The sequence below is a fragment of the Colletes latitarsis genome, chromosome 11, assembly GCF_051014445.1.
Source record: "Colletes latitarsis isolate SP2378_abdomen chromosome 11, iyColLati1, whole genome shotgun sequence".
Classification (NCBI taxonomy): Eukaryota; Metazoa; Arthropoda; class Insecta; order Hymenoptera; family Colletidae; genus Colletes; species Colletes latitarsis.
In genome coordinates, this window is record NC_135144.1 from 17,929,672 (window position 1) to 17,954,911 (window position 25,240).

The following is a 25,240-nucleotide window of genomic DNA, read 5'->3' on the forward strand; positions in this document are numbered from 1 at the left end:
GATAGCGAAATGTTTAACGGTAAATGTTACTAGCATTCTGGGGGAAATAACAATATTTATGAAACTCGACTTCCGATAACCTATTATTGGAACGTGTAAACTGGCAAACAACTGCTGTCAACACCGAGGTTCGGTGCCCCACATCACTCCACTTAACTCGCTATTATTATTCAACTACGTCGCCTATGTAAATTAATGTCCTGTCGTGCGCTTTGCTCGTGATCTTGTTAAACGGACTCTTTATATTAGACTTGTTCTCTTAAATTGACAGTTTTAAAAAGAGTTATAATACAATTACTGGGGTACAATTCGACAGAATGCCCTATGTAGATCATTCCCGTTGAGTATGGAAACATTTTGGAACCCAATTCTGCTTTCACAAACTCAATTAAAACATTGAAAAATCGAAAAATCGCGTCACGCTTTCGACAGAATAAATAAAAATAGTGCACGTTATAATAAAAACAGTTTAATTCATAGAAAAAATGGCGTTCCAAAGGACCATCGACAAAGACCATTCTAATACCAGTTCGACACTTGGAGATCGATGAGAATGGGAAAAGTATCGTAGATCCGGCCCCTTTGGAAAATTATTCAGCTGACGCGCATTACGCGTGCTCGCCTATAAATCACTGAGCTCGACAAGCTCAGGGCGTTAGCGGGTGAAGGGGGAGAGGGGGGGCAATAATAACGATTCGTCGAAATAGGGGGTAGTTCCGATTGCAGTTCTCATATTGAATTTTTCATCGGGTCCGCGGTACGTGGACAGCCTCTTTCATCGTAATTAGATGTTCGAGCCGGGACCGGTGAATAACGACACCGAGCTGCAACCCCGATTCCTTTTCTCCCGTTTCTCGTCTTTTCCGTTCCGTGTGTTTCGGGCTCTTTTATTTCTCGTCGGCCCCGGCGCGATACGCCGCGGCTGAAAAGTCTGCTCACGTTCCGCGGCCACCGTGGAGCCCCAGGTAACTCTCGAAGGAACTCCGAGCGGGCCGAAGTATCCTGTATTAAATTACAGACGGCCAGGCGTAAATCTTCGCCGGGGCGAGAAACTCTCTGTTTTCTTCGCGTTCTTCCTTTTTTCTCAACTTTTCGAGCCCCCGCTTTGTATAATGGACCGCTCGCGAGCGTGTGTGCGCGTCGCCGTGACGACCATCCGAGAAGCCTCGAAACTGACCTGATTTTTCTTAAAATTGGCTCATCATCTGCGGCTAAAATTTTAGTTATGCTCATTCTAAACACAGACTTATCAGCCTGCCGAGTTTCATCCAAATCGGTGATGGTCACTTTCGAGGCTCCACAAATCTATTTTTCTCAAAATTGGCTCATCATCTGCGACTAAAATTTTAGTTATGCTCGTTCTAGGCATAGATCTATCAGCCTGCCGAGTTTCATCCAAATCGGTGATGGTCACTTTCGAGGCTCCGCAAATCTATTTTTCTCAAAATTGGCTCATCATAAGCGGCTAAAATTTTAGTTATGCTCATTCTAAATACAGACCTATCAGCCTGCCGAGTTTTATTCAAATCGGTGATGGTCACTTTCGAGGCTCCACAAATCTATTTTTCTCAAAATTGGCTCATCATCTGCGGCTAAAGTTTTAGTTATGCTCATTCTAAACACAGACCTATCAGCCTGCCGAGTTTCATTCAAATCGGTGATGGTCTATTTTTCTCAAAATTGGCTCATCATATGCGGCTAAAATTTTAGTTATGCTCATTCTAAACACAGATCTATCAGCCTGCCGAGTTTCATTCAAATCGATGATGGTCACTTTCGAGGCTCCGCAAATCTATTTTTCGCAAAATTGGCTGATCATATCCGGCTAAAATTTTAGTTATGCTCATTCTAAACATAGATCTATCAGCCTGCCGAGTTTCATTCAAATCGGTGATGGTCACTTTCGAGGCTCCTCAAATCTATTTTTCTTAAAATTGGCTGATCATATGCGGCTAAAATTTTAGTTATGCTCATTCTAAACACAGACCTATCAACCTGCCGAGTTTCATCCAAATTGGTGATGGTCACTTTCGAGGCTCTGCAAATCTATTTTTCTCAAAATTGGTTCATTATCTGCGGCTAAAATTTTAGTTATGCTCATTCTAGGCACAGACCTATCAGCCTGCCGAGTTTCATTCAAATTGGCGATGGTCACTTTCGAGGCTCCACAAATCTATTTTTCTCAAAATTGGCTCATCATATGCGGCTAAAATTTTAGTTATGCTCATTCTAAACACAGACCTATCAGCCTGCCGAGTTTCATTCAAATTGGTGATGGTCTATTTTTCTCAAAATTGGCTCATCATATGCGGCTAAAATTTTAGTTATGCTCGTTCTAGGCACAGACCTATCAGCCTGCCGAGTTTCATTCAAATCGGTGATGGTCACTTTCGAGGCTCTGCAAATCTATTTTTCTCAAAATTGATTCATTATCTGCGGCTAAAATTTTAGTTATGCTCATTCTAGGCACAGACCTATCAGCCTGCCGAGTTTCATTCAAATCGGTGATGGTCTATTTTTCTCAAAATTGGCTGATCATATGCGGCTAAAATTTTAGTTATGCTCAATCTAGACACAGACCTATCAGCCTGCCGAATTTTATTCAAATCGGTGAGTTTCACTTCTGGGATTCCCCTTGTTAGAGGGCTTTGAGGAAACTTTCTTCGCCAGGGATCTTATTAATCCCCCCTCCAAACCCTTCTAGCTCCATAGGTGTCTCGAACGTGGCGCGTTCGACGGACTTTGTTTCACTGCCGCCTCTAAAAACAACAGCCTTGAGAATATTTTGCTCGATATCCCGAAAATAACGTCGGCCAACGCGGTTTTACGCTGGTCCGCGCAAAGTTACCGAATCCTCTGTTAATTTCCGTCGGTTTCGCGTCGCTGGCCTCGGTCCCGCGCATCGTCGGCGTATATTCCGCACAATGGCCCGGATTTTCTTTACCCGCGATTCGCGTTTTCCACCCCCGTGGGCCTCCCGGCGGCGTCGCATTTAAATCCGTTGCTCGCGAACGGTCGGAGGGGCTGCATCGAGGGATTCCCTTTGAACCGCCTTTAATAAAATTGAAGTCCCCGGAAACGATCTCTCCTCATTAATCTATTTAGCGTGGCCGGGAACCTGCGCCCCGTCAAAGCGTTTATTTCCGAGTCTTTCGCCGCGTACAACGATGGAAGAAAAAAAGGACCAGGTGGAGCGGGCCGAGGGAAGTAAAAACAGGACGAACGACGGGGGGAGGGAGGGAGGGAGGGAGGGAGGGAAAAAATGAAAATCCGCTTGCCTCCGAGTGCTTTCAACGAAATTAGAATTTCAAAAAGGTCACCGGTTCAAGTCTTCCCCCATCGCCCCCTTACCACCGTCCCGCCCCTAATCTTGGCTCGCAGCGTCGCTCGCGACCCGCCCCGATTATTAATTTCTTTTTCTACCATTTTTTGTTTTTCGAGGGTACCGGCCTCCCTTCGTCGTTTCGTCCTATGTTTCCCTAACGTCGATGAAGCGATTCACCCTGAAACCCCTACCCCGGTGCTCATCTTTATTCATCGTGTACCAACCCGGTACACGTTGTACATTACTCGGGGCCGAACTATTAATTCTCGTTTGACACTCGGAGACCGATGGTTCGGGGGCGCACATTCGAGTGTACTTTTTTACGGGATCTCCATGATCGATTACCGGCCGCTTGCACGGAACATGTGTATCCTCTCACGGTGTTTTGCCTTCCACCCTGGATAAGGGAGTCGACCGGGTAAACCCGAGTCGCGTGTGCTGTTGGGCCGTCCCCCCTCCTCCAGATTCTCTACCCACCCACACCCTTGATTCTCTCTTTCTCTATGTACATGGAAGAGATCCAAACAAACTCCGCGTCGTTTGCATACACGAACTGTATCGGGAAAATCACTGGCGAGAGAATATGTTCCCGAGGACTCCGCGGGGGCGAAAATCGTGATACCTTTGGGAATTCTGGTACGGGACATCGTAAAACGAACTGTTTCCGACTTTGTTTCCCTTCTACATCGGGCGCATTTCGATACATGTCGAGTGGCTACTTTCGATGCAACTGTCGAGGCCCTACTGCTCGAACCGATTCTGTCGTGACTGGTATTGGAATTCATTTAATTTTACGGAAAACCGTAATCTGTTTCGCGTCGAGGTTACATACGTGCACGTATTTACCGATCGTTTAAGAGTGTACAGTATCTTCTTCAAGTAAAATTATTGAAAATTATACGAGCTACAGATCGTTAAGAAAAGTCCCGTTTAGGGGGGATCAGAAATTACTTTTGCGTTATACATAATAAATACATCAAATGCACACGTTGCCTAAAAACTAATAACATTCGTAAACGATATATCGTTTAATACATCGACGGAACTTGATTTCGAAAGATTGGTCCGCTTCGGGCGTGTTCAAAGATGGCGTCCAGACGGTGCTGCGCGCGCACACCTGTAAAATTTTCCAACTCGTTTCCCTCGAAAACGAAAACTCGAACGAAAAACCATCCCTCCGCCTTTTGGACTGCTATCGTCGTGACGAACCACCTGCAACGAGATAAAAGCAAAGTTAACGATCGTTTAAACGGTCCTGTAGGATGATCGAATCGGTCGACGTGCAATTTCATAGTTTTTCCCGCCTGGGGTCTTGAGGTCCGTAAATTTCAATCCTCACGCGGACGAGCGAGCCAAACTGTTTAACGCGGATATAATTACACGCGCGGAGCACACGAGCAACGCGTTCTCCGGGGCATTACCACCACACGCGCGCGTGAAATTATAGTAATTACAATTTCGAGCCGGAACTGGGACGGAATTGGAATGTAAAAGTAAAACGAGGGAGCCCGGTCGGCCGTATATCAGACCGCCGGAGCTCGCTAATCCGCTAATCTAATTTCTCGACTCGGTTGTGCGCGCGTGTCGTTCGCCCGAAAATCGGTCAATTATGATTCGTTGCGCTCTCCGCAGCGCCCATGTGCAGCAGTAAATAAGAATAGCCACCGATTCGCCGTCCGGTTTCTGGATTTGCCCCTGATGAGGATTGTTTTGCGATTAGTAGCAGAATCAACGGGCTCGATTAAGCGTTAAGACTTGTTCCAGAAGATACAATAGCGCCTATTGTACCAATTCGTGGAAGTCAAGCAGCTTTGGACATCGAGCGTGTCGAGCGTAACTTGACGCCGGTCGTTATCGATGCATTGTATGTATGTAGGTATATGGTTTCGGGTGCCAGCTATCTCACTCGCACTTATCCTCTTTCCTTATCTCATTTCAATTCTGAGAAGTGACCATATGTACGCTTAAACGTTCGCGATCAGTCCCGAGCGGGACTAGGCACTCGAAAAGTATATATCCTCGGTGAAACTTCGATATTTTTGATCGGAAAAATGACTCTGTCGACTCCTAACACAATATTCTGTGACGTTATTATTTTAATATCGTGGTGACGGTAGATGTGGACGCCTGGACAGTGAATCCGGTTAGTCCTTATGAGAGAGCACGTCCCTCTGCCGGCGAACGCACGAACCCAAGAGTAAATAAAAATGGCCGCCCATTCGTTGTCCGGTCTTTGCGGTTCCCGACGATTCGTTGACGGAATTATATATTTTCTCGGTATAATTGCCGGGCCACGGAGATGATCGTGAACAATATCTGGCCGTAAGCAAAGCCGGATTCCAAAGAGGAGGGGTCCATGATTGAATCTCACCGAGATAATAACGAGGCAACGATAGATTTCCGTAAGCCTTTAAAACTCGCGAACAAGGGGTCGGATTTTCTTCTCGAGTTGCTGGAAATATTCCGCGACCGTCGGAAAAATGAACGGTAAGAGGAATTACTTTTCGGGGGTAATACTTTTGTACAGGATGTACCAAAATAATTTGTTTGTAGACGTAGTCGTTCAGGAATTATGGGAATTATAATTGTTTCGTATTTTAATAGAAATATTTGTAATGGAATTGTGCAGTGCTTGGCGAAGCAATACGGTTCAGGTTACATTTTCCAAGATCCTTTGAAAGACAATCTTTATCGCTATAACGCACCCATTGTCGATATGTCGGGACTTGTTATATCGAGCCTTGGCGACAGATTACACTCATTATATTTGACTTTGATACCATCGAGAGCCCTCTGGCTTATTTCGAAGTGGGATTCCATTACAGGTACTAATTTGATGGAGCATCATAGACGCGTAACGTAACGAAACATAATCAAATCTTCTCAAGAGTATTTTAGCTCAATAATACTGTAATATACAGAGTGTTCGGCCATCCCTGGGAAAAATTTTAATGAGAGATTCTAGAGGCCAAAATAAGACGAAAATCAAGAATGCCAATTTGTTGATGGAGGCTTCGTTAAAAAGTTATTAACAATTAAATCCAACAATTTCAAATCGTCCTGGAAAAATTATTTTCAGTTGCGGGGGTCAATTGCAATCATTTTTGGTGAATAGACATACCCCCGAAATCCTACCCACTTTCGAGAAAAAAATTCGAAAAGGTGTGAAATTTTTCGACAAAATTAAAAAATTTCAAATCATTCTGAAAAAAATATTGTTAGCTGTGGGGGTCAATTACAGTCATTTTTGGTGAATAGACGTACCCTCCGAAATCCTACCCGTTTTCTAGAAAAAAATTCAAGGTGTGAAATTTTTCGACGAAATTAAAATATTTCAAATCGTTCTGAAAAAAATATTGTTAGCTGTGGGGGTCAATTACAGTCATTTTTGGTGAATAGACGTACCCCCGAAATCCTACCCATTTTCTAGAAAAAAATTCGAGAAGGTGTGAAATTTTTCGACGAAATTAAGATATTTCAAATCGTTCTGAAAAAAATATTGTTAGCTTTGGGGGTCAATTACAGTCATTTTTGGTGAATAGACGTACCCCCGAAATCCGACCCATTTTCTAGAAAAAAATTCGAGAAGGTGTGAAATTTTTCGACGAAATTAAAATATTTCAAATCGTTCTGAAAAAAATATTGTTAACTGTGGGGGTCAATTAGAATCATTTTTGATGAATAGACGTACCCCCGAAATCCTACCCACTTTCTAGAAAAAAATTCGAGAAGGTGTGAAATTTTTCGACGAAATTAAAATATTTCAAATCGTTCTGAAAAAAATATTGTTAGCTGTGGGGGTCAATTAGAATTATTTTTGGTGAATAGACGTACCCCCGAAATCCTACCCATTTTCTAGAAAAAAATTCGAGAAGGTGTGAAATTTTTCGACGAAATTAAAATATTTCAAATCGTTCTGAAAAAATTATTGTTAGCTGTGGGGGTCAATTAGAATCATGTTTGGTCATTATACATACCCCTGAAATCTTACTCACTTTCGAGAAAAAAATTCGAGGAGTGAAATTTTTCGACGAAATAAAAATATTTCAAATCGTTCTGAAAGAAATATTGATAGCTGTGGGGGTCAATTAGAATCATTTTTGGTGAATAGACGTACCCCCGAAATCCTGCGCATTTTCGAGAAAAAAATTCAGTACGAGCAGAACTTTAAACGTCAATAACTTTGTAACAAAGCCTCCATCAACAAATTGGTATTCTTGATTTTCGTTTTATTTTGGCCTCTAGAATCTACCATTAAAATTTTTCCCAGGGGTACAATGGAATTTAATCACGCGTAGGAATTTATATAGAATTTTTTAAATTGGATTATTAAGAAATATAAAAGAAAAAAACGAATGTTCTGTACCAATAATGCGTGTCTAGAAACGAAGTTTAACCGTACCATTCGACATTTTTCCCCGCGGTTTTCAGTTTTCTTCTCGACAAATTCGAGATATAACTTGCTCAAATTGCACGACTCTCGCAGCACAACTTGTACCATACTGTTTTAAACGTTTCAGTTTAACGTACACATATTCGCTCGTTGAAAGTTGCAAATGCAAGCGTCGGGGCGCTTTCCAGCACGAGTGTATAATTATGAAATGCACCGTGGACTCCCATGCGATAGACGGTGTTTCAAATCGAAGAATTCACTTCGTTTAATGACTCTGGCACGAAATTTTTTCAAACTATTTAAATTTTTGCTAAGATAAAATTTTGAGGTTTATTTCGATAGAAATTTAAAAGAAGTTATCGGACTTTCGAAACCGTCGATTTCTCGGATACGTTCGAACCGTTGTGCAGGTAATTAGGGACCCTGGGTTGCCGACAGGGCTTGGATTGTGTGGATTGGATTTAGTTTAATTAAGAGAAAATAATGATCACTAGCTCCAAATTATTATTTTTACACCTTCGTAATTGGGTCTCGAAATGGACGCCGCCGTCGTAGCTACGTTTAGTTTGTCAACTGTGGGAGGGTGGGGGGGCAAAATGAACGTTCAAATTCACGAAATTCGGCGCGAATCGTTTAATCCCGCCAAGTACAGAAGCGTTGCTCCGACTCGAGTTCCCGAATTCTTCCGCGGTAGGTAGGGAGGGGGGAAGGAGGGAGGAGGGATTGCTCGCGATTTGAAGTATTCAAATCCGCAACCGCTTAGCGCAAAGTACATATTTAGTTTCCGTACTTATGCCGGGGCCGCATGTAAAATTCCCGGCAACAAGAATTTCTAATTAAATAATTTCCAAGTTTCCACGGCCGCGCGAATTGCCAATCTCCATAAAACGGTAATACTCGGTGTTCTCGAGGGGTTGAACGAGAGGGGGTGTGGCGAACTCCGGAGACGTAGGCGGCGAAGAGTAGAAGGGGAGGGAGGGGGTCGGGGAATACATCTACGGCGCAGTTTTCAGCTTATAACCGACGGTGGGTGTATATGCGGTATGGGAAAACCCGTCGGGGAAGCCGATAGGTACGGGGTGTTTCGGAATTATAGGCGTAAACTTTACTGCCCCCGATGGAGCTCGTAAAACGGAACGAGAAATACGTCAGGCTCGTTCGAAATGATTTCCCCCCCCCTTCCCCCCCTCTTCGGTTGCTACGCGGCCGGACGCTGGTGACGCGTCGCGACGCTGAATGTCTTACGCTAAATCCTGGAACTGGCTGCCGTTTGCGGGAACAAAAGATTCGTCGACGCGGTTTTCGGATACAAAGCTTCGTGGCCGGAGTAACATAAATTCCAGAATGTTCGGGTCTCGCGGGAGTAGATTTATACGGGGTGGCCCGTTCTGTTCGCGGCTAGGGGACGAGAAAACAAGTCGAAAAGAAAGAATAGATTTTTTTCGTAAGTTGCTTCGTTCTCGAGAAAATCCAGTTTGAAAACGGACGAAGCGAAGCGTAAGTGTAAATAGAAATATCGAGTGTCGGTCCATACATTTCAGGAAAATTGTAGTCAATCGCAGATACGTCGAACGAATTTGTTAATTTTAAACAGCGGACCCTACTCCGTTCGAGAATTCGTGTTATCGTCGGGGGAAAAGTACGAAAAACCGCGCGACAAAACGAAATCCGTTTCAAACGGAAATTAATCAATATGGCGCTGACTGGCGAGATTAGTCACGATCCACGGTTCTTTAAGATAACCGGTACCCCTACTGTAATTAGTTATTCCATCGATTGTCGATCGTTATTCGAGCAAACAGCGACGGGATCCGATTCTACATGGAATAATAAATCGAAAATGTGGAATGGAGTTTGTTGGTGTAGTGGTTGGTTATAGAGAAAATCAATTTGGAAAATTCATCGGGCACGTGTGCGATAGAATAGGACTTGGACAACTGCAGATGTGGAAATGGCGAATAATGGACAGACGAGGCGGCCAAATCGTATTCAGTCGCACGCGTACTCCACAAATTTTCGAATTCAATTATCACCGATAGCGAAACGTTATTCGAATGAATTTCATTCTACGTTTTCAACATATTTTGCCACGTAGAGTCATCTTCTGCCCGGATCGGCGCCACTTATTCTGGAAACACCTTGTACGTGGATCGAGAAAGTATACCGCGGGACTAAAAAATTCTATTAAAAACTCTCCTCATAGGCAGCGTTAATAAAAAAGGAAAACAAATACAGTCACCGACTCGTGGATGAAAGTTTTGCTATTCCATTGTATTTTACCATGCTTCTTTCTAAACTTCCGCTACGATAGCAATTCATTAAAAACTAATGCAGAACACGAGAGAGGTACAAGAAAGACCTTCGAGATATTATTCGACTAAATGAAACACACACGGTGAATACTAGAGAATATATTATCTTTAATCAGTGGCCTTTCACGATGTGAAGTTGTTTTTATCGAATGAGTGAGGTTATGTATGCTAGCTTGAGAAAGAATGACAAGTATAGGTTATGTATTAGTTGCGAAAACATGCAGGTTGGCAAGAGTGAGTGGAATAAGTTGGTACGAATTATGTGGAATTCGGAATGAAATGTTGATACGATGGAGAATGAGAGAAGACGTTAAATAAAAAAGAAGTGCGTGCATGTGGGTAACGAGAGTCAAAGAGATTTATTAATCTAATATACAATATTTATACAGGGTGTTCGGCCACCCATGGGAAAAATTTTAACGGAGGATTCTAAAGGCCAAAATAAGACGAAAATCAAGAATACCAATTTGTTAATTGAAGTTTCGTTAAAAAGTTATTAACGTTTAAAGTTCCGACAATACTGAATTTTTTTCTCGAAAATGCGCAAGATTTCGGGGATATGTCTATTCACCAAAAATGATTGTAATTGACCCCCGCAATCGAAAATAATTTTTCCAAAACGATTTGAAATTTTTTTTTTCGTCGAAAATTTCACACCTCGAATTTTTTTCTACAAAATGGGTAGGATTTCGGGGGTATGTGTAATGACAAAAAATGATCGTAATTGACCCCCAAAACCGAAAATAATTTTTCTAGAACGATTTGAAATTTTTTAATTTTGTCGAAAAATTTCACACCTTCTCGAATTTTTTTCTCGAAAGTGAGTAGAATTTCGGGGGTACGTGTAATGACCAAAAATGATTGTAACTGCCCACTGTAATTAAATATAATTTTTTTTGTATGATTTGAAATTTTTTAATTTCGTCTTAAAATTTCATTACCTACTCGAATTTTTTTCTTGTAAGTGCGTAGGATTTCGGGGGTATGTGTAATGACAAAAAATGATCGTAATTGACCCCCAAAACCGAAAATAATTTTTCTAGAACGATTTGAAATTTTTTAATTTTGTCGAAAAATTTCACACCTTCTCGAATTTTTTTCTCGAAAGTGAGTAGAATTTCGGGGGTACGTGTAATGATAAAAAATGATTGTAACTGCCCACTGTAATTAAATATAATTTTTTTTGTATGATTTGAAATTTTTTAATTTCGTCTTAAAATTTCATTACCTACTCGAATTTTTTTCTTGAAAGTGCGTAGGATTTCGGGAGTATGTCTATTCACCAAAAATGATTGTAATTGACCCCCGCAACCGAAAGTAATTTTTCCAAAACGATTTGAAATTTTTTCTTTTTCGTCGAAAAATTTCACACCTCGAATTTTTTTCTACAAAATGGGCAGGATCTCGGAGGTATGTCTATTCACCAAAAGTGTTTATAATTGCCCCCCGAAACCGAAAATAATTTTTCCAGGACAATTTGAAATTGTTGAATTTATTTGTTAATAACTTTTTAACGAGGCCTCAGTCAAGAAATTGATATTCTTGATTTTCGTCTTATTTTGGCCTCTAGAATTTCCCACTAAAATTTTACCCAGGCGTGGCTGAACACCCTGTATATTATAGGTATAATTAGGTTTAATAACGGTGTGTGAGATCTTATTAGCATTCATCTCTTATCCTGCTCCTACGTATGGAACGATCGGAACAATGTCTGAAATTCGAAGCTGCTCTTTCAGCGCTTGTCACAGCACGGCCGGTTGCCAGAAAATTATCGCAATTAGCGCGGCCTCCAAAACAGGTCACACGTTACAATATGGAAAATAACGCCTGATCGAGAAGGGGGGACAGGGCGAGTAGAAAACGAGGACGGCGTTTTCGCGGCGATTTAATGACGTTACGCGTAGATTTAGTAACGGCCAGACGCGTGACAGCCGTATTAAATTTTCGCATTAATTCGCTCGCGATCCCACCCACGCGCGAATTAAATGTCCCGGAACCGATGGAGGAGTCACCGCAATTTTTTTTTTCTATTTTTTTTTTTTTTTGTTTTTACTTTCTCTCCTTTCCGCCGATCGACCGCTTTTGTTTCAACGCTTTTTGTCCCCGGGGACGATTATTCGCGTCACGTTTCGAATTTATCATTGTTGATTCGGTTGGCCTTTTCAGAGGCTCCTGAATAATGTCGGACGGGCCTATTGACGATAAACCCGGATAATTCTGCTCCTTTCAACTGCCCCCTCCCCCATATTCGTTCGTTGCGCGTTCGATTCCGTGGATTTATGGTATTTTGGAAAAACGAGGCGCATTATTGTTTCTGACGTTTTAAAAAATGTACCGGATGGTTCTGGAAACTGGGGCTTGTTCCCAAGGATATAGAGTAGGTCCGAAATATTGTACGTATAATTATCAACCAACGACAAAATTTATGGAAAAAATGTTAAATAGAAGTCTCTTAATTTTGAGGGGGAAACGAATCTGGGTTAAGGCTCCGCCCCCTTGTTAGGGTTTGAAAATGTTTCGTTACGGTCTTTCGAAATATTTTATTAATTTACCGATCTGACTCGATTTCGAAAAATTTTAATGTGGGATTCTAGAGGCCAAAATAAGACGAAAATCAAGAATACCAATTTGTTGATGGAGGCTTCGTTAAAAAGTTATTAACGTTTAAAGTTCCGTCCGTACTGAATTTTTTTCTCGAAAATGCGCAAGATTTCGGGGGTATGTCTATTCACCAAAAATGACTGTAATTGACCCCCGCAACCGGTAATAATTTTTTCAGAATTAATTAAAAATTTTCTTTTTCGTCGAAAAATTTAGGCACCTACCTACTCCTTGTTGATTCTTCTTAAAAATTCCTTTTTCATTTTTAGTAATTTTGTTTGACGACCTACAGAAAAGTTGTCTAATACTTTTTTGTAGGTACCCATGAGCTCTACTTCAGAAAAAAGTTTCATTGAAATATATTCACTATTGTAGGAGTTATGGACGTTTAAAAATTAGACCACTTTTAGGGGGTTTTTCTAACTTTACACGGTCAAGGAACAACTTTTTCAGTATTGTTAGAATACCTACATATTCTCCACCGAAATACGCGTAGTTTGCTTTTTTAAACATTAAAATCGTCCAATCCGTTCAGAAGTTATGACGTTTTAAAGATTCGCATGCAATTTCAGTGAAACATATCAACGCTATGGTCAGGCACGAAATTTTCGGTAATGAATTTTTTTCTCGAAACTGAGTAGTATTTCGGGGGTGTGTCTATTCACCAAAAATGCTTGCAATTGACCCCTGCAACTAAAAATAATTTTTCCAAGACGATTCGAAAGTCTTTTTTTTCACCCAAAACTTTCAGCACTTACTCGAATTTTTTTCTCTAAAGTGGATAGGATTTCGGGGGTATGTGTATTCACCAAAAATGATTGTAATTGACCCTCGCAACCGAAAATAATTTTTCCAGAACGATTTGAAATTTTTGAATTTAATTGTTAATAACTTTTTAACGAAGCCTCCATCGACAAATTGGTATTCTTGATTTTCGTCTTATTTTGGCCTCTAGAATCTCCCATTAAAATTTTTCCCAGGGGTGGTCGGACACCCTGTATGTCAATTTCGCCGAGGTTCGCGTTCATTTTTTATTTAAAATGCCGCGAGACATTCCGAACGGAGGAGTGGGGGGTCGGACACGGATACGGAACGATTCCCCGTGGGAGCGTTTTTGTGTGCACACGATACCCAGTAACCGATCGTGGGGCGAAAACGAAACGTCGACGATATTTATACGGGTATTTCGATCGTCTATTTTAAACAAATAAAATGGCGGATGCGCCACTTGGAAAAAGGAAAATTCGAATACTATTTGACTAGAGTGTCTGACCATTATCAACAATTCCGTGACTGTATTTACCAAAACAAAAAGTGTCTCTCTTACTCCCTTCGACCGCGACGGAAAATTCCCCGATATTTATACGAGTCTCGATCATGTGTTTAAAAAAACAAAAAAAAATAAAATGGCGCGGTCCACCACCGATCAAAGTTACAACGCGATACTCTCGGCCGTTTTACTCTCGACAGGGTGGGGGGAGAAGAAAAAAAACAATCGGAACTCGACACTGGCTGGTCGGGGCTTCGCCAGCGATGCTTCGGGCTTTATTTCGGCTGGATTGATCCCAGCTATGGACCGACCACTGATTCAGCAATAACTTATCGCAGACTGATACACGCCCGCCCCATTATCCGCGATACTCCCCGTTTCTACCTTGTCGACATTTTCCGATACTCCCTCCTCCTTCCCCCTCTGTCCCGTCCTCGTTAAAAAAAAAAAAAGCAAAAAAATCGGAGTTGCGTACGCGCCAACATAGTCGAACGCAACCGTTTTCGCCGTCGACGGAATATTTTTGCCGAGCGGGAAATGTTTCTGGTCGGTACGCGCGTTGAATATTCGTACGCTTCGGTATTTTCCGTCATTATGTTTTCTTTTTTTTTTTTGGTACACGTGGCTCTCGATGAAATCTCCGTTTCGGAGGGGTACCCTCTGTTCTTTATAGCTTCGGAGAACATTCTTGCGACAAAGCGGCCGCCCTTCGTGTTTGTACGCGATTTTACATAGCGTGGAAACATTCCGAGCCAGAAGCGTATCAAAAAGCTTGCGCAGTATTTGGCCTTCGAAGCAATACGGATGTAAATACCAGTTTTTTGATGTTTTGAACTCATGTAAAACGGAACGTTTAAAAACAGTGTATTTCTGTAGATTGTAATGCTTCTGCAAAACGAGTGGAAAATATTCTTAACGATTATTATTATCAATTTATACGGAACAAAAGTGTACCCGTTTAGAAAATAAGGTTGACCTTCGTAACTCGCGAAGGTCAACTGTTTCGAAGGTATTCGATTGGGTCGATTCAAATAAATCCCGTGCATCTGTAAAATTTGATGATTTCTTACTCCTAGATCATCCCCTGCAAGCGTATTGACCTTCCGGTGGATCATGTTGAAAAATAAACTACGACTCGAATGAAATTTATTTTGTTTTCATCGTCGTCCCGGAAACTTTTCAATCCGTCCTCGCATATAAAAGCCTATAATATTCCACTCGACGATAAAAGCCCGGTACGAGTGTTCTTTCGTTCGTCGTGACGACTACCGTGATCAAATTAACGACCAAAATGGCCGCCAAGCATGGCGTGTCGTTTTCGCGACTCGTGGCACTTTTATTCCTCGTCGGAGTTCATTTTTCAGTGCCCGTTCTGTAGGGGGGACATTTCAGCTATCGAAATTCGCTTTCCAAACCGATAGACGGATAATCGATAACGCCATACATCGCTCGATTACTCGTTCCGTAGTCCTGTTAAAGCGCGACGACTAAGAAACGCGTCGTTGACAATTCAAAATCTTAACTCGATGTTAAACAATAGAGATATAGAGGGGGCAATGGAAAATCAAGAATATCAATTTATCGATGGAGGCTTCGTTAAAAAGTTATTAACAATTAAATTCAAAAATTTCAAATCGTTCTAAAAAAATTATTATTCGTTGCAGGAGTCAATTACAATCATTTTTGGTCAATAGACATACCACCGAAATCCTACACACTTTCGAGAAAAAAATTGGAGAAGTGAAATTTTTCGACGAAAAAAAAAATTTCAAATGGTTCTAGAAAAATTATTTTCGGTTGCGGGGGTCAAGTACAATCATTGTTTGTCATTACACATACCCCCGAAATCCTACCCACTTTCTAGAAAAAAATTCGAGAAGGTGTGAAATTTTTCGACAAAATTAAAAAATTTCAAATCGTTCTGGAAAAATTACTATTCGTTGCAGGAGACAATTACAATTATTTTTGGTCATTAGACATACCCCCGAAATCCTATCCATTTTCTAGACAAAAATTGGAGAAGTTGTGAAATTTTTCGACGAAAAAAAAAAATTTCAAATCGTTCTGGGAAAATTATTTTCGGTTACGGGGGTCAATTGCAATCATTTTTTGTCATTACACATACCCCCGAAATCCTACCCATTTTCTAGAAAAAAATTCGAGAATGCGTGAAATTTTTCGACGAAAAAAAAAAATTTCAAATCCTTTTGGAAAAATTATTTTCGGTTGCGGGGGTCAAGTACAATCATTTTTTGTCATTACACATACCCCCGAAATCCTACCCCATTTCTAGAAAAAAATTCGAGAAGGTGTGAAATTTTTCAACAAAATTACAAAATTTCAAATCGTTCTGGAAAAATTATTTTCGGTTGCGGGGGTCAATTACAATCATTTTTTGTCATTATACATATCCCCGAAATCCTACCCATTTTCTAGAAAAAAATTCGAGAAGGTGTGAAATTTTTCAACAAAATTAAAAAATTTCAAATCATTCTGGAAAAATTATTTTCGGTTGCGGGGGTCAATTACAATCATTTTTTGTCATTACACATACCCCCGAAATCCTACCCATTTTCTAGAAAAAAATTGGAGAAGTTGTGAAATTTTTCGACGAAAAAAAGAAATTTCAAATCGTTCTAAAAAAATTATTATTCGTTGCAGGAGTCAATTACAATCATTTTTTGTCATTACACATACCCCCGAAATCCTACCCATTTTCTAGAAAAAAATTCGAGAAGGTGTGAAATTTTTCGACGAAAAAAAAATTTCAAATCGTTTTGGAAAAATTATTTTCGGTTGCGGGGGTCAATTACAATCATTTTTTGTCATTACACATACCCCCCAAATCCTACCCACTTTCTAGAAAAAAATTCAGTACGGTGGGAACTTTAAACGTTAATAACTTTTTAAGGAAGCCTCCATCAACGAATTGGTATTCTTGATTTTCGGTTTATTTTGGCCCCCAGAATCCCCCATTAAAATTTTTCCCAGATGTGGCCGAACACGCTGTGTTCAAGAAAATGACAGTACCACAATTACATTATAAGATCAAACTCTAGTTATAAGTTTTGTTCGTTGGAATTAACAGGGATTCGACGATTCGATGTTACTAGATTTTACTAGATTCTGGTGGAATTCTATTAAAATTGAATTAATTATCTTCGAAATAATTTTTTGTTTACGATCTAATCAATAAAAAAAAAAAAGTAAAGTTAGTCGCCGTAAATTTGTCGGAACGGGCTTCGACTCATTTGTTAGTAGGATGTTATTTAAGAAGGAATCGGCGATATCCTGTAACAGCGACGGGTTGAGGTTATGTTCGTTTGACGAGTTACACTCCCGAGGCGGCAAGTCGTGCGAAGAACAGTTAGCGTCGCGTAGATATGGAACAGTCGTTACCCTCCGGAAGTGTCTCGAGCTTACGGATCCTCAGAACGTGGCGTCGTTGCCTACAAAGCCCTGTCAGGATCGAAATTGGCGTCGGGACGATAATTTTGCTCCTGTTGTGTGCCACGTCGAGTTTCACTGCGCGTTCGCCGTTGTCGAATTATTGTCGCTTAGCAAACTCGTCGCCGGTTGACAGAATCGTTCCGACTGTATCGGGGCGACGTAAACTTTTATCGAATCGTGTAAACGCGTCGTTTAGTTCCACTACGCGAACAACCGGGATTCCCTTAACGACGCACCTATTTTTACCTCGCTATAGGAAAGTCGTTTGATTTGTAAACACCCTAAGAAGCAAACAAACAATATTAAGAGAGCTATTTCTACCGTAACTCCAGTACTTTTAAATCCTCTTTAATAAATTTTTGACGAAGAACTATATTACCTTCTTTGTTGGAATTTTTCACGCGTGTCTATTAACGATCATGGAGTATGCACAAATTTTCCGAAAGCAGAATATTAATAATCGGCCATTTTACACATTTTAGAACACAGCACGGGAAAGAAAACTTTAAGGTTATGTAATTCTCGCGAGCGTGTCCTTGGAGAATATAGGTTAGCTTCTCCGAGCCATTTTGATAAATTTAATTGCATCGAGAGATCTGGTGTTCTTTTGAAAAAAAAAAAAAAAATATAACGGTTTAACATTTTGAAGATTGCATATGTCCGTGCTGACCCGTTTGCATTTCGTATATTTCCGCCTGTCTTTTTTCGGCGCGTGATACATTATTCAGGGTTGATATGGAGATGAGTTACCAATGAAAAGTAATCGGGATCGACGAGTGAATTTTATACGATTTATCCTTTCGTAATTTATTCCGTAGCAGAGTGCTCTATAATTGTGCCCTGGTATTGAATGGATAAATATATAATGACCCACCTACATTCGGAGAGACGGACAGAGAGAAAGAGAGAGAGAGAGAGAGAGATCTCTGTCCACATTGGCCACGCTTAAAGTGCTCTCTATTACGGACCTATAAACGCGACACGAGCTGGCTAAGTAAATTCGATTCGGATGTAACTGATCGACATTATAATCGGGGACCCTAACTGCTATAATAAAAATAAAGAAAAATTGCAAAATAACAATGGTTTTTTTTTTTTTTGTGTAACTTTTAATAGTTACTTTTTAAAGAACTGTTATTCGACGAGGGAAATTTGTTTTGGCGTGACAGTTATATTAATGTTGTTTATTTTATTTTACTTTCTTGTTGTGATACGTTTTGCGTTATTGATATTAGTTGCCAGTAATTTCGACCGGAAGTTGTATTAATGGCAACGGTGAAATATAAATATAATTCAGTCGGTCGAACGCGATCGAAATAATATTTTTTACGATTCGTTTTGCGTTATTGATATCGATTACCAATAATTTGAGCCGAAAGTCCATTAGCCACGGTAAAACATAATTTATAGCGTGAAAAATATTCCCGTCGCCAGTAACGGACACGAATGACACGCTTTACTATGTCAGCTTTCAACCCGCTTCATTTTTTTACAATTCCATTCGCATACTTTTCTCTAACATAAGTAATTACTCCCATTAAACATTGGTTCTTATCTGTCTGGCATTCTTTTTTACTACATTTTGAGTGATTGAGAAAGGAAATGAAAGAATAGGTACAAGGTTTCATTCGCCATTAATAAAGAAACAATAAAGTTGGCAATAGTTAAAGAAAAAGGTTATGAAGTACCACAGAAAAGGTTTTACAATATTAAGATCTAACCTCACAAAATTGATCGAGTGTAATATGTAATGATTTTGGTACTACTAATTATATCCCAAGGATAATACCTGGGGCCAGATCAATACTAATCGATGCCCAATAAAAGCATAATCCAACGAATACACCTTTTAATCGCTCAATTAACAAAATATAATAAAAATTCTTGCCACAGCAGTTAACTTTCACAATTAAAAATGTATCATTAATCTTTTTAATATCATAATAATACTAATAGTATTACAGTAATACATGATTGGTTTCGTGATCCTTGCACAGTTTAGACCCGGCAGACAGCACTGAGAAACCTGCGTGGTGCCTTAACCCCTTAACGTTCATGCCCGAGTTTAACTGCTTTGACAAACGATATTTGTTTAATCTAACGGTTTAAGGGATGATAACATATGTTTCCCTTCAAATTACACGTTAGATTCAACATTGTAATTAACAAAAACCGCATTTTTAGAAAGAAATCCAATAAAGGAAACCGATCATTCTTGGTTAAGGTGTTAGGCATATGCTTATTCTGCTTAATGGTTAATCCAAGTCTCGATAACGCCAAGAAATTTGGTGTTTCTGAAATCGCGTTTTGTAAAGCCAAGGAAGGTTAATACAGGTACGTAATTAACGGCAAACGATGGACGTCCATGTACCAGAGCGGTAATAATCGACCCCGTGAACGACAGTTGGAATGTTTTGCAAGCGCAGAGACATCGGTGGCGCTAGCAGTGAAAACGATCACTGGTAAAGCCCCGGTGTCTGCATGTGCAGCCCGCCGCGGTGAAAGCCGGTGACCTAAATGTCGCCTTTATGCCAGGGGCGTATCTGTCATACGCGCAGGTGCACCCTATCCCACGACCGCCCCCGGGATATTAGCAGTGCTCCTCTCGACAATTTCTTCCTCGCTCTCTCGCTTCTATTCTTTGGCCCGTGTGTCACCCTCCCTTTTTTCCCCCCCTCTATTTCCGCGCCCCTTTATTCTCCGTTCCCCGAAATAAAAGGTTTATCCGGTCGCCTATCTGTTTATCTAGCCGTCTATCTATCCATTTATCTATCCGTCCATTTATCTGTATTTTATTCTCCCAACGCCCCCCTCCCCTTTCCCTTATCCTGCTACCCCGTCCACCTCTTTATTCCCTGTTCGACATCTCTCTCATTTTCTGCTCTACATTTCTGCCCTCCCGACCTGACCGCCCCCCCCCCCCCCCCCATTCACGACCGCCGCCTCTCCACGCGTTTCAGTTTCTATTTTTCTTTCTTTATCTCCGTTACGGCCTTCTCGTTCGCGGACTCTCCTTTGTGCGAGATCCTCTTGGAAAATTTACGGCGTGATAAATTATTGTTCGCCCGCGGACGGAAACGCGAATGAATTAGACCGCTCGAAAAAAATGTTTCCCCGACGGCCGGGCGTCGCGTCTTTTACGCGCGCGCGAGTACCGGTCGCATCGGTTGAAAGGTGTCGCTCGAGAGGAATTAATCATTTCATTATACTTTGTCCGCCATTATCTCGCCTTCTGCCCGCGTTACGTTTCAATTTTATCGGGATAATGCCGCGACCGGATTCGACGGTTAAATGCTGCTGCAGATTTTAACGAACGGAAATTCGACGTTGCGAGCCCGGATCGAACAATTACCCTTTTTCCCCGGATAACAACGGGCTTTTGTTCGTCTACAAGCTCTTCGTTAACTCCGCGGCTCGCGCCCATATAACCTCGAAATTTCGCGTATGAATTCCATACATCGTAACGACCGTGTATTCCGAAGTATAGTTTAGCCTATCGTACGGTGATCATTATTAACGCCGCGCAGGGGCTTGTTACACGTCTCTCCCATTACGTAATAATCTGATTCTTACGATATTTTTAGTTGGGCGAGTTAAATCGGTAACATTGAAACTGATGATAATTGGTCATCGTGGTCGATAAAGTAGAAATTACCCACATCGATTATGAAGGATCAATCGCTAATCGAAGCACCAGATGGAGGACTAGTCGTTAATGGCGGAATGAGAATGCACACTATGTTTTCTCTTGATTTCCGTGCCCCTTCTTCATATTTGTACAAAATACATTGTATTATCTGTAAGCAATGCGTGAACCATCAAGAACGGTACAACAGAAACTACCGCCAATTGTTCGGTTTGACCCGGGGTCAACTTCGGTTTCGGGAATTATTTAAGCGACGTAAGGGGGATTAAAAATAACCAGGAAGCAAAGCGACTGAACTAAAGACACTTACCGATATGTGAGCCACACCACTTGTGTTGGGTGGGCCACAGGCACTCAAGGGAAACAAGTGGTTCGCGCGCTGCAGTGGTTCGGCCCATTTTAGACCAGAGGTGTGAAACGCCCTGATTATGTTGAGTAAGTGGAGGAAGCCATTACATAACCTCCATGCTCAGCTGCTTTCAATCTCTCAACTTTTTGCTCGCGGGGACAGCTAATAGCTTCCGTATAGGGCATTGTAAAAGTAATCGCACCGTTTTATATGTTTATAAATTTTAGATGGAATTGCAATTATTGGAATAGGTAGGGTTGTGGGACGTATGATTGATTAAAACGACAATGAATACTGGTAAATTTATTAATGCTTTTATTAAATACGCTAAGGTATATCTCAGAGTTTTAAACCGTTCTCTATGAGATCTGTTTCGAGACTGTGACTTCACCCGCAGAAGAAAGGCGAGAGTGAAGCGCAGTTCGCCCTAGCGACGAACTCTTATCTTCGTATAATAAACACCATAAGTTCGTAGAACCCATGGCCAAAACTGAAGGAAACTCCAGACATATACAATCGTCACTGGAGATGATTTTTGTAACATAACAAGACGGTTAGGAAATCCAACAGCAATGTTACTTAAGAAAAATTTCGTTCTTGTATTTATTAAAATACGGTCTACGAATGCTGTGACGCGTTCGACTCTGTTAATTAAATAGGACGATTATTTTCGCGCCTTTTTTGTACGCGCGTAGAACTCTCAGAGCAATAATAAAGAACAATGCACCGTGCTACATAGAAATTCAAATTGTAACGAGCCATTTATGAACGTCCACTTACTGCGTTCTCGCCGGTGGATTCATAATAGATGGGATTATTTCGTATTTCTAAATTCCCATTCGCATTCATCAAGAAAGATACGCGTAATACGGTGGATTCTCTCTTTAGATTTTCATCGGAGCAAAAAAAAAAAAAAAAGGAGGAGAGATACATACGTGTGTACGTGTGTATAATTCGAGACGAGTTCCGCACGAGCTCCGGCTGTATTTCAAGCAAACACGAAAAACAAATTTTGTGTATTGCGTAAATTCGTGTTCCGCGATATCCGTCCGTGTTTTCTGGTCGTGTATTTTTCATTATGTTTGTTTTCCTACGGAACTAGATATGTTTCGCTTAAACGATACGGGTTACGGTCGGGAAATAAAAATCCTCGCTCGTGGTAAATCGCACATAGATGCCAGTCACTTTTTATACTGTTTTCGACGTGTCTAATTAATACAATAATATCGTGCTTCGAATTCGCGAAACGGTAAAATAAACGAAATCGAATTAGGGGGCAAAAATGTATGGACCCATATTTCAGTAAACATTAAAAGAATATACGAGGGGCATTTAATTAAACAATAAACGACCGTTGTTTCGAATCATACGATTGATTTTTCTTTTTCGAGGCCGGAGTTAAGAATACAGGGTGTTCGACACACTCCCGGGAAAAATTTTAATGGAGGATTCTAGAGGCCAAAATAAGAATACCAATTTGTTGCTGGAGGCTTCGTTAAAAAGTTATTAACAATTAAATTTAAATATTTCAAATCATTTTGTAAAAATTATTTTCGGTTGCAAGGGACAATTACAATCATTTTTCGTCATTAGACATACCCTCGAAATCCTACCCACTTTCGAGAAAAAAATTCGTGTAGGTGATGAGATTTAAAAAAAAATTAAAAAATTTCAAATCGTTTTAAAAAAATTATTTTCAGTTATAGGGGTTAATTACAATACTTTTTGGTTATTACACATACCCCCGAATTCCTACGCACTTTCGAGAAAAAATTTCCTTACCGAAAATCTAATTAGGTGCCTAAATTCGACGAAATTAAAAAATTTCAAATCGTTCTAAAAAAATTATTATTCGTTGCAGGAGTCAATTACAATCAATTTTGGTCAATAGACATACCACCGAAATCTTACGCACGTTCGAGAAAAAAATTCCTTACCAAAAATGTAATGTCTGACCATACATCGAAATGTTTCCCTGAAATTTCTCGGCGAAAAAAAAAATTTCAAATCGTTCTGGAAAAATTATTTTCGATTGCGGGGGACAATTACAATCATTTTTGGTCATTAGACATACCCTCGAAATCCTACCCACTTTCGAGAAAAAAATTCGAAAAGGTACTGAAATTTTTCGGTGAAAAAAAAAAATTTCTAATCGTTCTGGAAAAATTATTTTCGGTTTCGGGGGTCAATTACAATCATTTTTGGTCATTAGACATACCCTCGAAATCCTACCCACTTTCGAGAAAAAAATTCGATAAGGTACTGAAATTTTTCGGCGAAAAAAAAAATTTCAAATCGTTCTGGAAAAATTATTTTCGGTTTCGGGGGTCAATTACAATCATTTTTGGTCATTAGACATACCCTCGAAATCCTACCCACTTTCGAGAAAAAAATTCGAAAAGGTACTGAAACTTTTCGGTGAAAAAAAAAAATTTCTAATCGTTCTGGAAAAATTATTTTCGGTTGCGGGGGTCAATTACAATCATTTTTGGTCATTAGACATACCCTCGAAATCCTACCCATTTTCGAGAAAAAAATTCGAAAAGGTACTGAAATTTTTCGGCGAAAAAAAAAATTTCAAATTGTTCTGGAAAAATTATTTTCGGTTTCGGGGGTCAATTACAATCATTTTTGGTCATTAGACATACCCTCGAAATCCTACCCACTTTCGAGAAAAAAATTCGAAAAGGTACTGAAATTTTTCGGTGAAAAAAAAAAATTTCTAATCGTTCTGGAAAAATTATTTTCGGTTTCGGGGGTCAATTACAATCATTTTTGGTCATTAGACATACCCTCGAAATCCTACCCACTTTCGAGAAAAAAATTCGAAAAGGTACTGAAATTTTTCGGTGAAAAAAAAAAATTTCTAATCGTTCTGGAAAAATTATTTTCGGTTTCGGGGGTCAATTACAATAATTTTTGGTCATTAGACATACCCTCGAAATCCTACCCACTTTCGAGAAAAAAATTCGAAAAGGTACTGAAATTTTTCGGTGAAAAAAAAAATTTCTAATCGTTCTGGAAAAATTATTTTCGGTTGCGGGGGTCAATTACAATCATTTTTGGTCATTAGACATACCCTCGAAATCCTACCCACTTTCGAGAAAAAAATTCGAAAAGGTACTGAAATTTTTCGGTGAAAAAAAAAAATTTCAAATCGTTCTGGAAAAATTATTTTCGGTTTCGGGGGCCAATTACAATCATTTTTGGTCATTAGACATACCCTCGAAATCCTACCCACTTTCGAGAAAAAAATTCGAAAAGGTACTGAAATTTTTCGGCGAAAAAAAAAAATTTCTAATCGTTCTGGAAAAATTATTTTCGGTTGCGGGGGTCAATTACAATCATTATTGGTCATTAGACATACCCTCGAAATCCTACCCACTTTCGAGAAAAAAATTCGAAAAGGTACTGAAATTTTTCGGTGAAAAAAAAAAATTTCTAATCGTTCTGGAAAAATTATTTTCGGTTGCAGGGGTCAATTTCAATCATTTTTGGTGAATAGACATACCCGCGAACTTTAAATGTTAATAATGTATTTATGCTATTAATCAATTTTCGGTCGACTAGAAAAATTTCATGAACTTCGATACAACGTGCCCGGCACAAGTGTGCCTGGAAGATCTATGCCCGTCGATGTTATATAAAAAAATATCACCGGGCAACGTCACCGTTAATTTGATACATCGGGAAGTTTGAAATATAATCTCGTTAACGATAAATCAAGCCGAAGTTTGAAGTTATCCGCGTATTGATCGGACCGATGTTTCAATTCAACTTTTCGAAAGCAAGTTGTAGACGCGAATCGTAAGGTTCGTGCCATTTCAAAGCAACGACGCGAAGTGAAAAGTTAATCAAACTGCTACCCCGTCTCGTCCCCCTCCACTTTCGTCC

The 25,240-nt window shown here is 40.2% G+C and overlaps 1 protein-coding gene across 2 annotated transcripts in view; it reads left to right on the top strand.

The window, feature by feature from the left end:
* The window catches only part of LOC143348505 (uncharacterized), an 81,616-nt gene that overhangs the window by 18,207 nt on the left and 38,169 nt on the right, over positions 1-25,240 (top strand). The window lies entirely within an intron of this gene.